Source organism: Magnolia sinica, chromosome 17 (genome assembly GCF_029962835.1).
Source record: "Magnolia sinica isolate HGM2019 chromosome 17, MsV1, whole genome shotgun sequence".
Classification (NCBI taxonomy): Eukaryota; Viridiplantae; Streptophyta; class Magnoliopsida; order Magnoliales; family Magnoliaceae; genus Magnolia; species Magnolia sinica.
Window position 1 is genome coordinate 33,703,203 of NC_080589.1, and position 14,485 is coordinate 33,717,687.

A 14,485-nucleotide genomic window follows, 5' to 3' on the forward strand; every position below is an offset into this window, starting at 1 on the left:
GATTTACCCTCTATCGTTTAAGGGACACAGTTTTATTCTTGTGGCGACCAATTATTTCACCAGGTGGGTAGAAGTAAGGCCGATTTTAAGAACGGATCATCAAGAATTTATTGAATTTATTTAAACTCATATAATTCATTGGTTTGGAATTCCTAAATCGATCATAATGGATTATGGAATAGCATTTTCATCCAAGTAGGTCAAGGCCATGACCGATTAGTATAAGATTAAGTTGATGCATTCATCACCTTATTATGCTTAGGCTAACGGTCAGGCCGAGACTGCTAATAACCTTATTAAGAATATTTTACAGAAAATGATTGATGAAAATCCTAAACAGTAGCATGCTAATTTATCAGAGTTTCTTTGGGCATATTGTAATTCATTTTAAACAAGCATATGGATGAGTCCATTTAGATTGGTATGTGGCAATGATGTAGTTTGCCATTGAAAATGATTGTTCCATCATTGTGAGTAGTATATCAAGTGAATTGACCCCGATAGAATTCATTCATAGAAGCTATGTTGGTTGAAATTGAGGACTTAGATGAAACTCGGCTAAACGCTTTAGATTTTATTATGACGAACAAGTCTAAAGTTGCTCAAGCGTATAACAAAAAGGTGAAAAAGAAAGCTTTTGGTGAAGGCAATGTGGTTTGGAAAAAATTATTGCCTATCAAAACTAAAGATACTGCATTTCGTAAATGGTTACTTATGTGGGATGGACCATATATTGTGGTAAAAGTTCTTCATAAAGAAGCTTATGTTCTTCGTGACATGGATGGTAAGATGGTAAAAAATCTGATCAATAGTTTATTCCTAAAAGTATATCATATCAACTTATGGGACATATGGAAAGATTGGGCCAAAAAGTGGTTAGAATAATCACAAATGACTTAAAAAGACCAAACTCAATTGAGAAAAATAGGAGTAAACATAAATATAAATATTATATTAATGGTCGAATATTAACAAAACATGGCAGACTGGTCGATTACATATATGTAAAAAAAAAAAAAGGAAGAAAAGAAAAAAAAAGAGAAGGAAAAGTGAATGCTCGACCAGAGAACGGATTAGGCATATGCAACATTCATCTCCTTGAATTCCTTAACAACACGTTTTATGATGAGTTCAGCTATTTTTCTTTAAGCCTTTTAGGATTCTCCGTTTTTTAGAACTCAATCAAGAAAGCGTAGGACTTGGTCGATCCAGCGACCGATGACATCAACCTTATGCTCTGTTTCTCTCTTTCATTCATTGTTTTAAAACGACCGAGTATGATAAAGATTGACCTGAGAGTTGATGAAGTTCAGGAGGGTCTGGGAGTACCATGGACATCTTTCAGGATCGAGTCGTTCAGTCTCCTGAAGGTCATCATTGATTTCTCTACATTAAACTTGCAAAGTTCTTAACATCACCTTGTTAAAGTGATGTTGCTGAGTCCATTGCATGTTGTGGTACCATGCCCAATTGTACTGATCAGAAAGTATGTTTATTTTCCTATGAATGACATCATGTTTGTTCGTATGAGCGTCAAGTTCTTCAAGATATTTCTCGGCAATGAAGTATGCATCGTCGATGCTCTGGAGTTTTATCAAAACATACATAAGTTTGATTAATGAAGCACCATCCCTGGTAGTGAAATGAAAGTCATGAATGAATGAGTAAATGTTACATTGAAGAGTTGAATAAGAAAATATTTCGATATCCATGGTCAAGATTTCTCTTAGAAATCTTTGAGCCCGATTGAAAGCAGACATGGGTCTAACATCCATTAGAGAAGGAAAGAGTACTTGTGGAGAAGGAAAGAGTGCTTGAAGAGAAGAAGAAAAATTGGGTGTACAACAGAATAAGCACCAATGATTCATTTAAATAAGCATTTAGGATGAACAATCACACCCAAAGACAAGGTGTCGTGTTGGTTGAAGTGTCTCATTAATGGTATGAAACGTTTCATAGGGAGAGAAAACGAACAGGTGCATGACTTCTCATGAATAGCTTCTCATTAATACCGTTGATAAAGAAATCTGGTCGATCCTGCCTCACCTCCTGCTAGTCGAGGTACCTGTGATTTAATGGAGAACAAGAGAAGACATTGGGAGCACCGGTTAAGGTCGCAGACCCTCTGATGCCTAATTCAGGGTAGGTCTGCAGAAGGAGTAGAAGAATCGAGATCGTTGTGACATACCTTTCACCATAGATGAGACTCTTATTTATAGCCTTTTGACGATGGTGACATATATGTTAATGCCTCTGTATGGTAGATGCGTATTACGGAAGGGATCTCCTTCCTGGTATGTCACCCTTATCATCCCGAAATCTTCAGCGAGCACATTGGGGAGATCTTATCTCAATATATTGCAAGTATATTTTTATTCCGAATTAGTGGTTAATATCTGAGGCCAACTTCTGAGGTCGAGGTCTATGTTCGAGGCTGAGGTCAGTATCCGAAGTTGAGATTGGTACCCGAGGCCGAGGTCGGTATCCAAGGCTGGGGTTAGTACTTGAGGTTAAGGTTAGTATCCGAGGCTGAGGTTGGTACCCAAAATCCAAGGTCGATATCCGAGGCCGAGATTGGTACCTGAGGCTAACCTCTGAGGCACCTGAGGTCGAGGTCATCTCTTGAGGTTGGCGAACAAGGCCGATCTCTAAAGTCATTGGTTGGCACCAAAGGTCGGGTGATTTTTCAGCCCTCAAGCAATCCATAATCATCGAGTTTGGCTGCTCGGCTCATCTATCTCATATATTCCTTTTAGCCTCATTTTACTCATAACAGTAGCCCCTTACTTCCGAACTCTATACTTTATGAGCTCAAGAAGTAACGTCTGAACTAATGTATGAGAAGGTTAGATCATTCTATGTATGTTCCTCGATTTAGTTGCCTTTATGTTTGGGTGGTTGTGTATGATGACTTAGTAGATATGATAGTCGAACATGTAGTGATAGGTCGTGCACGGTAGAATCAATAGGTCAATCGTCGAATAGTAGATGTTTTAGTAGGCCGAGCACTAAGGACTTGCTTCCCTTATATTGAGGGAAGTCCTTTTGGTCGATTGTACAACTTAGTTAGTTGGGAGTTGAAAGAAATTCTCTTCTCCTGGTAGAATTCACAGTGGAGGACTTTCTTCCCTTACACCAACGGAAGTCCTCGTAATCGGTCATGTAGTTTGGATAGTTGAGAAATCATTTAAAAGAAATTCTCTTCCCCTGACCTGGGGAAGCTCTTTTATTGTAAAATGTATGAGCATAATAGATAGTAAAATAACAGTAGTGTCCTGAGCACCTTTTCCTTTTGAGAAGGGAGGTTGCCCTTGTCGAGTAGGTTGGGGTTGATAAGTAGGTCGAGGTTGGCCGATGAGCCTTATTGTCGAGCTTGGTTGATTGGTTTAGCTTGGTTATTAAGTTTTCTTGCTCTGCCCATCTTTCTTAAGTACCTACTCCGGCTTAGTGTTCAAGGGAGTCTACTGATGGAAGTGACTTTCCGGATGTTGGTTGGTACACTGGCCTCAGTCTTGACCGTCCTCTTTCTTTCTTTTGGCGGTAGCAATAGAGGGCTCCCCTTCTTCCTTTCGTTTCCAATCTTTAGCCGATTTTTTTTCTCATCGAGTAGCTCTTCATGAAGTAAAGAACTCCTCGGCAATGGAATATTTTTTTAGCACAGTTAAGTAGGTCGACGAGGGTAGTCGAGGGGTTCCTACCAATAGAGAAGATGAACTTTCCTTATTTAAGGCCAACCATCATGGCGGTCAGAGCTATCTGGTAGAAATAACCATCAACCTAGACAACTTCGATGTTAAAATGGATGACGTAGCCTTTTAGCAGCTTGTCCTCCCTCTGAGTGATCGTAAAGATGTGGGTCGATGGGTTTCTCCTACCTTTTCCACCAATGAACTAAGTGATGAAAGCTTTGCTGAGTTATGTGAAGGAGTTGATGGATCTCGGCTTCAACTGCCTATTTAACTTTCGTGCCGCCCCTGATAAGGTTAAGGAGAATGTGGGGCACATCACCAAACTGATTGCACCATGTAACTCCATCCATGCCTTAAAGGACTGCAGATGCTCGACAAGATCTCCTATTATGGAGTAGAGAGGATCTGGGGCATCCAGAATTTGGACGGGAGCTAAGCCCCCATGATGTCATCAGTGAACGGTGGTTCAACTTCCTTAAACATGACTTCCACGAAGGTCGGACCCCAGGCTCAACATGCCTGTTGAATGTCACCAAGCTGACCTCGAATCTCTTTCAGCTTTGCCCCCCATGAGACCTCACTCTTTGCGACAACCTAAAGAGTCTTCCCGCGCCTTCTATTCTCTAGAGTGTGGTGCAGGTCAGACTTGGCAATCTCGGATGTTCCCATTGTTTGGGTGGGGACTCGCATGCATCGCACTGGTCAATCCTTCACTACATACGAATTGTGAGGTACCTGTGGAGGTTGGGATTGCTTAGTAGGTGTGCCTGCCTCTGGTCAGTGGTCGGGGGGCAGTTTATGCCTTTCCAGTATCTGGATTAACTGGTTCATATTGCCGGTTAAGGCTTCGACCTAGTTCTCTAGAGAAACTAGCCGACCTTCTCGATTTCAGGATCAACGAACAGGTGCTGGAAGAGCAGAGTCAACATTGTGTTGTGAAGACGGACCTTGGAGATCTGCGGACTACTCGACTGCCATGTTAGTGACTGGTGTGGGAGTTGTCGCAATGATGACTGCCAATGTATTCTTTCTTCCTTTCGCCATTGCGGAACCTTAGTGAGATGGAAATGGCTTTGAGGTCATTCCCACAGACAACACCAACCGTTGATGCAGAAATCTGGTCAATCTTGCCTCGCCTCCTGCTAGCTGGGGTACCTGTGATTTAATGGAGAACAAGAAAAGACACTGGGGGCACCAGTTAAGGCTAGAGACCCTCACATGCCTAAATCAGGTTAGGTTTGCAAAAGTAGTAGAAGAATTAGGATCGTTGTGTCGTAACTTTCACCGTAGATGAGGCTCTTATTTATAGCCTTTTGGTGTTGATGACGTATATGGTAATGCCTCTATATGGTAGATGCGTATCTCCTTCCTGGTACATCGCCCTTATCTTCCTGAAATCTTCAGCGAGCATACTGGGGAGATCTTATATCAATATATTGCAAGTATATTTTTATTCCGAGTTGGTGGTCAATATCTGAGGCCGACTTTTGAGGTCGAGGTCTATGGTCGAGGCTGAGGTTAATATCCGAGGTCAAGGTTGAGGTTGTTACTAGAGGCCAAAGTTAGTATCCGAGGTCGGGGTTAGTACCTGAGGCCGAGGTTGGTACCCGAGGCCGACCTCCGAGGTACCTGAGGTCGATGCCATCTCTTAAGGTCAGCGAACAAGGCCGACCTCCAAAGTCATTGGTCGGCACCAAAGGTTGGGTGATTTTCCAACCCTTAAGCAATCCATAGTCATCGAGTCTGACTGCTCGGCTCATCTGTCTCATACATTTGTTTTACCCTCATTTTACCTATTAAAAAAATACAATTATGCACACAAAAAATTTAAGTATTAGAGAACGCAATACAGACAAGGAGTAAGTTTTCTGGTTGATTGTATTAAAGATAAAGTAGTTACAAGACCAATAACGGACATACAAAGTAATAAAAAATTGAAAGACGATAAAGATGCAATTGCTTCTTGAAGCTTCGACCGCTTGACTTTCTCTCGATGGAGAGTAGCTTAGGTTTTGACTTATGAGTATGCAATCTCACCAATCAATGGAGTATGCTTTTGCATGAAGGAACCGGTTGATTGATTTTAACTTTTTGACCCTATCTACGCTTGGTCAGAGGTTTTTGTACTTCATTTAACAATTTTAGTTTATCTTCCATAACTGAGATTTGAGCTTGTAGGTTAGTCAAGGAAACTTCTGACTCCTTTAAGTATCTGTATGCTACAACAAGTTGCTCCCTAGTAGCTATGATCATCGTCATCTTGAGGGAGGCGACCGAATGCTCAGCTTAAAGTCTATTGACCGTAATGAGTATATCCTAGTGTTCGTGAATCAAGCCTAGGAATTCATACAGTGCATGTAGCTTGACCAACAAAGTTTCATCCGACTAAGTAAGAGTTTGGTATCAGTGAATGAGAAAGTTCAGTCTCTCAATTGATTTTAATGCAATGATGTTAGCAACACTAGATTGAATGAGGATTTGTAATTCTTCCTATAGTTCCTAAATTTTCATTGAAGGTGCGAGAGACTCGACCATCAGGATGTTACGCAGAAAGGCTTAGTCAAAGGAAGATAATATATCTTCTATAGGAAGCAATTCTTTTTAAGAAGACAAGGCATGAGAATCATCGGCCGATGGGACTAGAGGAATGAAGACGTCAACCGTTGCAATCTTCATACCTAGAATAAGAGAAATTTCAGCTAGTTGAGGTATCTCTTTCTTAAGTGTTTCTGTTTCATCCAGAGAAACAATCTCATGCTCATTGGTTGATCGGTTGGTTTTGAGGAAGAAGTAGGCTGAATGGAAAATAAGGCCGATGATGTAACTGACTTTGTAACTTCTTGATCCTAATTAGATGCAAGTGATGTAGTTATTGACTGTAAAAGGCAATTGAAGGACTCCACAGGCTGGTATATTATTACCTTCTCTTGGCCTAAATTTGATCTGACAATTGTCTAATGTCGCTCATAGTCCTTTTTTACTTAGAAACTTTAAGTGTTCGGCCTAGGACTGAGCAGCGTCGGCAATGATGTCTGGAGTAGACACCTCGGCTTGAAGAGTTGATGCAGTAGTTAAGTTTTTAGTGGTCGAAAGTTCCCTTGTTATTGTAGAAAAGAAGAGTAAAGTTAGTAAATGGAACTAATAATCATTATAAAAAAGGAAATGACATAATATTGAAATACCGAACAACAATGGTAATGAATCAGTCATTTGCTGGTGAAAGTTTGGAAAAATTGACGACCAAAGCCAAAGCACAGTTGGAGCGAGAAAAAGGAGGAGGATTAGGATGATATGGCTTGAGATATCGGTCAAAAGGAAGAGTAGGGTTGTTTAATATTTCATTTTCACATTGCCATTTAGTAAATGGCTTAGTAGAATGAGTGTCTTTATGTCTCTTATACACCCATTCCATTTCCCAAGAGTATTTAGCAGGAGAGACACCCGGTCAGAATTTAGTTTTATAATACTTCTCAAAATCTGCAATCGCTTTGGCCAAAGAGGGAATACCTAAAGCAGCTCGACCAAATGTTACAGGCAGGGTAGTGCGAGGCATTATAAGAGGTCCAAGCTATGAGATCTTTGAAATGGTTAAAGGAATTATGAGCGTTAAGATTAAAGCAGTTGCTGGGACCATTGTGGATATATATATACCGTTGTGATCTTTTGACGCTTTAGCTTAGGTTAAACTGGCTCGACCATGTTTATTGAAGAAAAAGAAGAGTTGGCCGTCTTTATTGGTGATGGAGATAGGATGGTCGATGTGGTTGAGGTTGCTTTCCTTGATCATGTCTTCCTCTGAATAGGAGGCATGATCGACTGAGGAATGGTAAACTTTTTGGTGCTTTCTTTATTTTTCTTTTTCTCGGCCATATGTTTCTCCACCTTTGATGAAGAAGGAAGTCGACCGATTATTAATTCATGAGACCCACTGATCAGAGTCCCATAATATATTCTTCCATCAAGAGTAGAATGACTCTAGTTATTGTGGGCAATTGGTGAAGAGAGGGACTGTAAAGGATGAGCTAAGGGACTCAAGTCCTTTTATAAAGTCTGAAAGATAGTGACCAAAACCGTGATTGGCCGATAAGTCAGATGTTGGTTACAAGTCCGATGAATGAAAGGAAAATGGATACCTTGAGTCAAACCAAACTGACATGCAAGAAGATTAGGCAGTATTGTTCAATGCCAGTCTTAACATTAACACCTATGTCTATATTTCTGCCGTATAATAAGTCTCTACATATCAGAAAGTTTTTCCAAGCCACGTTCTTAAGGTTTGACATTTCGGTATTGGTCGATTTATATTATTCAGTAAACCATATCAGACTGAACTCCTTATCCTTAAAGGGACAAAAGGTATGACTGGACTTGTTAAGGTTGAAAGAAAGAAAGAAATTCATATATTCGACTAAAGAATAATTAGTCTTAGAGCGGAGAATATTGCAGTGCTCGAAGGAGGTAAATTCAATATCCATTGGGACGGGTTTAACAAGTATTACTCCAAAATACTCATAAAACAACATCTGGCCAAGCCAAATAGGCCCACCAGAGTGGTAGAATCCTTTAGTAATTGCTTCATACATGCTACAGTAAAGGTGGCCAAGTATGAAAGGGGAAAGAGCAAGCCAATGTCCTTAAGCAAGCGCCTTGGCCAAGTAAATATATTCCTTCGTGATTTGCAAAGCGCTCACACATAATAGAAATCGGTAGATCCATATCAGAAGGAACGTCATATGTTCTTGTTCATCTATTTAATCCCAAGACTAGTGTTGAAGAGCCATGAAGGTAGAATATGCCTTACTGGTCCTGTCTAGGAGAGCGAAAGGATGTAGATTTTTCAGAGTGAAGCCCGGGTAGACAGACACGTCAAAGGGAAGAAGGTGAGTGAATGCATATACATCCATGATCGATGGACCAATGGGATGCATTCAAAATGGAATGTATTGGTCGATCGACTCCAAAAGGTTGATCCTGCTGTAAGAAGGAAGTGATTGGTTGGAAATTCGGGTAGAGAAAATTTAATACACTCATAAATTCCTACTTGCTTCCACATATCATCATGTTGTGCTTCAACACGAGTAAACCATTCAGCCCAATCATTCATCGATTTTGGTCATGTTCGTGGGGACTTGAATGCATTGGAGGGATCTGGAAGACCATTCAATTGGATAAGCAGAACTGCATCAGGGTACTTCGAAAAACTAGCTTCGATTTAATGAAGATGTTCATAGGTGACTGCTGGATGGAAAATAGATCCAAGCATTAATACTAGTGTCTGGTTCAGTTGGAATATTGAAGAAGAGATCATTAATTACTACAGACGACAAGGCATCAGGGTCTTTAATGAAAGATTTCAAGCGGAAAACTAAAATAGAAAAAAAGAAGAAGATATAAGCATGGTGATGATTTGAGAAGAGGTGTAACGACCTTGGAATTTTTGTGCTAATCTTTCCTTAAGTAGTTGTTTTTGGGGTAATTAGCGCTCTACTTGATTGCTTGTGAAATTCACATCAATCACTTTAAATTGTATCTGCATGGCTCTAAACGTGTAGATTAGTGAGCGCTACGTTACTCTGAAATCTGGGATCCATCGCTAAATCCAGTTGTTCTGGAGAATTTTTGGAAGATCTGGATCGGACCTAGACCGCGCGTCGAAAGTCCGATGGCGATGATCTTAGGCTGTTGCGGTCACACCTCAAAAATCAAGTCGATCTGATGTTTTGGGTCGATTTGGTTGAGTTCGGAGTGAAGAGTGTGAGAACGGTTGGAATTTAATAAGCTTTTTATGAAATTGAGTCGTGTAGCTTGCGACGATTTTAAGCATTCACCGTTGGATTCTCGACCCAATTTCACCCTCCGATCAGGATGGTTGGCCAGGCATATCCTAGTGCTTGTGGACTTGATCGATTTCGGGGACCGTTGAATTGAGTGTGGTCCGCCACCGCTGATCTGAAGAGCGGGCGTTACACTGACCTAGATCCATGGTCGGTGAGCTTAAGTCCGACCTTTCGTGGTTATAGGCCCACCAAGTGCTTCGTTGGATCGAGAAAGGCGTACTTTGGTTATAACCTAAGTATACCTTGACCCGGGTTATTTCCATCATTTTAAGGCCTATATATAGTCCTTAAACCCTAGCTCTCATTTCCATACGAATTTTCTCTAACCCTAGCTTGGAAAGAGAGTGGAAAAGAGAGAGTTAGTGAGAGAGATTGGTTGGTGAATCATCTTGATTCTTCCTTGTTCTTCTTCACCTTTGAACCTTTACTTTGAATCGTTCCTCTGACGATTTTGTTTGGGGTAAGTTAACCTAACCCTAACCCGTGTTAGAGCTTAGATTAGACTTGGTGTTGTTGTATCTCATTTCTATCCTTATTTTAGGGTATTCTTGCGTCGTTGACGAAGACAACTCTCTAAATCAGTTCGGCTATTCTTTCTTCGCTTAAGGTGAGGACTTTAAGTGTATAGGTTATGGTTTTCAAGGCTTTCAATCCCAATTTGGTGATTTATTCTTGTTATGGATGAGATTTCACATGTCAAATGTTATGTTTACATTGCTTTCCGATATGCATGTGCTATATTGAGATTTGTGTATTCTAAGTGTATTTATAAAGTATCGTATACGTATAAAATACGCACCTATGTTTGCCATGATTTTTGGTCATGTATGTATGCTAGATGCATGTATGACAACTCCTTGGAAGAAGGAATTGTCTAAGTGCACGTATTTCAACATGCGTCATGTATGTTGTTCCATGGATGCTAAGTGTTTGTAGAAATGCATGAATGATCTACGTGTAACTGATTACACTAAATGCAGGCGTTGAGAAGTGATTCTCAATACTTCTATGGATGCGCATGATTTCCCTTATGCATTTACATTCCAAGTTATTTAAATTCAAGCATTCCTATGCTTACATTTATGTTAAATTGATATTCTTCAGATGTGTATGCACCATGATTTGAGTGGTTGTTCCATTACTGTTTTACATTCCATATGAATATCTGTCGTAGTGTAGGATGTTTGGGACTATGCCTTAGTCCAGGAAATCGGTAATTGACCCTTTGGTCGTGGTTGAGATTGCTTTCGCCACGTGAGACGCATTAGACGAACCCGAGTCGTATTAGAGTTGGCGGCAGTGGTTTGGCCACGCGGAGTGTTTGCGCACTCTATGTCGTTCAATTCAACGTGTGCTCGTGCTAGTCAAGTTCGTCAAGTAACCCGATTGTCCGATGTATGTTTACCATGTATGGACGCTACTGCTTGAATCTAGGGTACCGAACTTACCAATGAAATCCTATTAACTATGGTACCGATCCACTAAGACTCATGAGCCGGACATGGTGGTATGGGACACCGTGGTCGAGCCGTCGGCCTACGTTGGGGTGACGAGCCTCCCCGTAGTGACCAAAGTGAGCAACTAAACTCGTGAGCCGATTATGGTGGTATGGGACACTATATTCGTCTTTGTCGGCCTACATTGATTGGTGACGAGCCCTTTGTAGTGACCTCGAGCATACCGGATACCGCAAGGAGGTGACGAGCCGATCCTGTGGTAGTAAGGGCATGAAAGGCGTGCATTGATTGGTGACGAGCCCTTTCGCTACGACCTCAACTATATGATCGTATGAGATGTCTAGGATTGACGACCCTAGTATGGATCACTATTGGATGGTGATATGAGGAAGGTATCTTAGCTTCCCAATCCTGCTGTATGAATTGGACTAATAACAACTTGGTAATCATAACCATGCACCGCATTTGCATGTGCTTTGTAGATGTGGCGCACTTTGAGGCGATGTCATGCGTAACGTAAGATGAAGACGCTGAGGGTGTACGCGTGAGGGCACGCATCATATTGCATTCATACCTGCATTAACAAGAGTACTTAGGATTTATTTAATTGTCCTGCTTTATCATTACTGTTTGATTGAGCGATAGCATGTTAACCTTGCCTTATTGTTCCACCGAGTTGATCACTCACTCCCACGTTTCGGGCGGTGTTTCACACCCACCAGACTCTGTCTTAGGCCCTGATGTTGCAGATGTGGATGCGACGTCTGAGGCAGAGCGGGAGCTGGATGACGACGAGGCTGCCTTCTCCTATATGCAGTTTTCAGACGGGTTCTAGCGAGCCTCGGTCTGTTGCGCGGGATCTATGGGATTACTATTTTGGGAACTGAAATGATGTAACTTGTACTTATAATTTTGATAAATAACACTTTTACACGATCTGGTTGTATATGTAATTCAGGGACTTACACTTGTACACATATTTTACTATAAGTCTTCCGCTTGCTTTATTCACTTATCCCTGAATCATATCTGCGTTTTGGCTTAATCTATCCCATGTTTATGTGCTAATACAGTCAACATACATCATTCATTAATTATGTTGCATAAGTGATGTTTTGGAACTCGGGAGCTGAGTTATGCTCGACCCCCGAATTTCAGGGCGTTACAAGAGGAGATCAAGAAGTATTAATGTAAAAGATAGAAAGAGTGTGAGGGGAGAAGCGCCGACTTAAAAATTACTTATGAATCGGCTATGATATGTGTGCATTAATGAATAGGAAATCATGACTCATCGTATGATATGCTTTTATGTGACGTTGCACGTGGATAACTTAAAAGCGTGAGGCAATAAATATTTCTTAATACGGCATCCATCGAGCAGAATCAATGGGGAAACAATACGTAGATTAATAGTCGATTCCATTTATGATATCGAGCAATGGAACAACGTTGTTCTCACCTTTTCACCAGAGGCGAAGCGAAGCAACATGGGAGGCAATATTGTACCCTATTTATAACAATTATGGGAAAAACAATAGGACGGTGACATGTGGCATTGTATGAGGAATTTAAAGTGGATAAAAAGATCTTTAAAGTTTTGAAGCTCTTTTTACGGGTGTACAACTGGTGTAAATTTAATTTTACATGTCAGTGGATGGTTGACAGAGTGTTGCGGTCGATATACAAGAAGTGCGGTTGAACTGTTTAAGATATAAAAGGTAATCGAGGGCAACCAAAATAAAACCTTAGTCAACAAAAGTGAAGCACACAACTGAGAAGCATTTGAAAGAGAAACAGTCACAAAAAGGGAAAACGTAACAAGAGAATAATCTAGAGAGGGGTTTTTTAGTTACTATAACTGTTGCAGTAATGGTGAAAGGATATGGAAGAATAAGCTACCACAAAACTCTATAAATAGCAGATGAAATCAACAGAAACGGAGCCTCACACTAACCAAACCAAATAAATAAATCTATCAATTTAATTTATCTAACTTTTCATAAGATTAGCAGTAATCAAGTGGTGGTAATTCTTAGCCATAATCTTTAGTGTAATCGAAGTCTACGCTCATACGTTAAATTTGTTCTTTATCCAATATCAAGTAGTTATTTCAAGAGACACGTTCTTGTAATTGCTCCTAGTAACCGATTATGAGTTTTTCCTTATGTTTGATTTGCACTAGTATTCTAAAAGTCATTAATTGTGAAAGGCACAAAGTAACCTATCTTCGTAGGAAGAATCCTACCCTCTAGTTATCGCTTTCAAGTGGCCGAGTAAGTGACCGATCTTCTCAGGAGTTTCAACACCTGGTCGAGGGTTTGAGTACCCATAGGTGGTGAAATTCCACTACGGTGTGAGTGTGTGGTGGTGTGTGTGCATATGTAAAAAAAGAAAGAACAGAAGAAGTGACCGGCCTTCTCATAACCTGATCACATATGTTGATATTGGACGTACTTGTTTATTTTGGTGCTTGAGGTCAAGATCGATTAGTTTGGATTGAGCTACTATATCGTTTCTGACACGCTCACATGATTGAAAACAGACTGAACAACTAACACTGTCTTATAATACTAGCTATTTTAATACAAGATAAATGGATTGTCTACCAATATGGTCAATGGCCCACTACAAAATAAATAGATTATCAATTGCATCATTATAATTACTTTAATATGATGATCTGCACCATCCAAACATTGTCCATGTAAATTAACTGTTAAAAATCATTGATTAGTCACTCAGATGTGATCTTGTGTTTGTGGGCCATTTGAGACTTGGAATTTCATCATTTTTTGGGCCACGAACTTCTTACAACCATTTTATAAAATATTATATACGTATACTAATTATATATATTAAAACCGATTTAGTAATTAAATTCATTAGGGGATTCTAAATGCAGGGTGGCTACGGGGGTTCTGAATGGAACGGGTTCCAAATGCACACTCAAGAACAAGTCTTTACTCGTCTGGTAAAAAACAAAAATAAAAATGGAGAAGGCCTAATTTCCGAATAAGAAAATTTCCGTTGGGATACAAAGATTGCAATGCGTCACATATACGTGCCTAGTTAGAAAACGTGTGTTGATATCCCTACTTCAACTCACTCGCGCGAATACCATTGTTGTTTCTCTATATTTCCCTAAACATCTCACGTTTTCTTGAATACATCACGACGTATAGTCATCTGATATGTCAGGACTATATAGCCATTGGATCTGGGTTCATGTTTTAGTGATCTAAACGTAGATTTGTGAAAATACAGAGTACTTGAAGGCTTCTTTCAAATTATTCGAGATTAAAAGATCATAAACTCTTGATTAATTTCCAAAAAAACACGCGTCAAAGGGACGGTCCATATTTAACAGGTAAGAGCTAATTAATGAGAGGTTTAGGTATCATCCATATATGCCAAAGCCTATCATATAAAGGGTTTGGATCAAGTAAAAAGGCCCCCAGATCCAACGGTTTTAGTCACGATGTATCATCGACAATACGTCGGG